Below are 2,575 nucleotides of genomic sequence, written 5' to 3' on the forward strand. Positions count from 1 at the left end.
ACCCATGCACAAATTTTGTGCATCGGGCCTCTAACAAAAAAAAAAAAAAAAAAAAAAAAAAAAAAAAAAAAAATCAAAACTGGTTGTTTAACCACAGATAGTTTGAGAAACATTTCTTCTGAAAATTTACTGCTATGGCTGCAACTAAAAAGTCCCTTGTGTGTGTGTGTGTGTGTGTGTGTGTGTGTGTGTGTGTTTTCATCCACAGAATTTCCTTCCTGTCACACTTTTCTGTTTACCTTCTCTTCCTCCAAGCCATGCCACACACAGACAAAATCCTTGGGAATTAGGCTCTTAGAGTGCTTTTCCCATGAGAATCATTCCCACTCAGAGTTTTTTTGTGAATTAGATTTCCTTCTTGGTTATGCCATGAAGGTCTCTGGCTTCCTCAGCCACTTATTTTTATCTTACACTTTGTGGAAAAGTCATCATCTAAACCTAGGGCTTTATTTCATGGTGTGAAGACCAAGGCCTCTTATGACCAGGCAAAATGCTGCCTTGTCTCTTCTCTGACCTAGCTATAGTGTCTTGTGAGAAACTGTATTAGCCACTCTCACTTCCCTTTTCCCTGACATAAGGCCTGGCTCAGTTGTCAGTTTGGCTAAACAATATTGTTTCTTTCCACACCTCCAGAAATATAAGGGTGAAATAGAAATTATTTATTTACAGGCTGACTGTAGCTAGAGAAATTGACCTGTGAAAGAAGTTGAAAAAAAACCTTAAAACTAATTAATTCAAGAAACATTTATTGAGGCAACTATATGCAAGGCACTCTTTTAAAAAAAAAAATTCACTTGAGGATTGAAAAAAATTGATTGTTTGAGAGAGAGGAATGGGGGGGGGGGGGGAGAGAGAGAGAGAGAGAGAGAGAGAGAGAGAGAGAGAGAGAGAGAGAGAGTGAGAGAGTGAGAGAGAAAAAGAAGCATCAATATGGGAAAGAAACATCAATTAGTTGCCTCCTGTCTGCACCCTGACCAGGGATTGAACCTGCAACCTCGGTAAGTGCCCTAAGAATCTAATCCACAGGCTGAGTCCCACAATGCCACCCAAGGACGAAAAGAGGAAAGATGCTGGAAAGTCGGCCAAGAAAGACAAAGACCTTGTGAACAAGGGGGGTGGGTGGAGGTGGGCGGCAAGGCAAACAAGAAGTGTCCCAAAGGCAAAGTTCAGGACGAGCTCAATAACCTGATCTTGTTTGCCAGAGCCACATATGAGAAGCTCTGTAAGGAAGTTCCCAGCTGCAAGCTCATCAACCCAGCGGTGGTCTCCGAGCAGCTGAAGATTCACGGCTCCTTGGCTAGGGCAGCCCTTCAGGAGCTCCTCAGTAAAGGACTTATTAAACTGGTCTCAAAGCACAGAGCTCAAGGGCTTTATACCAGAAACGTCAAAGGCGGGGAAACCCCAGCTGCTGGGGAAGATGCATATACAACAGATCTCACCGGCTGTACATTTTGAAAAAAACCAAACCTTTATTAAATAAATAAATAAATAAATAAATAAATAAAATCTAACCCGCAAACTTTTGGTGTATAAGATGATGCTCCAATCAGCTGAGCCATCTGGTCAGGGCAAGCCACTCTTTTAGATGCTGGAACAAGGCTTGAAGACTGGGAAATGGAGCTTCCTGAGGAAGGATGGAAAGGACGGAGGGGGAATTTTGTAGGTTTATCATTGAAAAACTAAATTTTTTTTCTTGGTCAGGAGCATACTCTTTTTTTCTTCTTTTTTCAGAGCCAGAAGTTTGACAGAAACATTTCTTCTTAACAGAATACAAGAAAAATTACTTATACTTCCTTTCTCTTCTCATTCTTTGAGGGAAATAAAGAATATTCCTGTTCATGCACTTAGAAGTCACTAATAAATAATATGAGTCAGAACTTTGTCTATTCAGCAGTGGACCCATTGAACTCTCCATACCTCTTCTGTTATATGCCTAAAATATGTGGTCCTTTTGTTCTAAGGACGACAAAATGACCAGCTCTTTTAAGAGATTTGGAAGGAGCTGGGGATACCAGGTTGGTTAATGGGTGGGTTTAATATATTCTGTGAAAAATACATTCATATTTAAGAAAAGGCAATTGGGTCATGTAGAGTTTTGGTTCCTAAAAGAATCTTTTCTTGATTGGAAACATATAAGCAAAGGGTTTTGTGCATTTCAGTAGAGTTATGTAATCTATGTTCTTCAGTTCTGACCACTACAAAAGAGAGTAAAAGCTTTTGCATGTAGCAAAAATACATTAAAAAATCAGGAGGTCAGTCATTGCCAGTCGGTACCTGTGTGGCCTTCAAGTGCGAGGATGGTATACATAACAACAAAAGATGCTTCAGAACAAATTACGAGTTCTTAAGAGGTAAGTTAGTCTTTTTTATTAGTTGCAAAGGAATAGTTATTACCAAAGAATATCCTGTAATGAGCTTGTATCCCGAAGTTGTCTCTCAAACTGAATTTATGTATAGGCTAGACCAGTGGCTGCAAACTTATTAGTCAACAGAGCGGCATACTGCGGCTCACGAGCTGCATGTGGCTCATGAGCTGCAGTTTGCCGACCACCGGGCTAGACCACACGCAATTTAC

The 2,575-nt window shown here is 40.4% G+C and overlaps 1 pseudogene; it reads left to right on the forward strand.

The window, feature by feature from the left end:
- The first annotated feature begins 1,037 nt into the window (after positions 1–1,037).
- Positions 1,038–1,478, forward strand: LOC118728807 (annotated as a pseudogene).
- Positions 1,479–2,575: the final 1,097 nt, after the last annotated feature.

This window comes from Pipistrellus kuhlii, unplaced genomic scaffold, assembly GCF_014108245.1.
Source record: "Pipistrellus kuhlii isolate mPipKuh1 unplaced genomic scaffold, mPipKuh1.p scaffold_m20_p_3, whole genome shotgun sequence".
In the NCBI taxonomy this organism is placed as follows: domain Eukaryota; kingdom Metazoa; phylum Chordata; class Mammalia; order Chiroptera; family Vespertilionidae; genus Pipistrellus; species Pipistrellus kuhlii.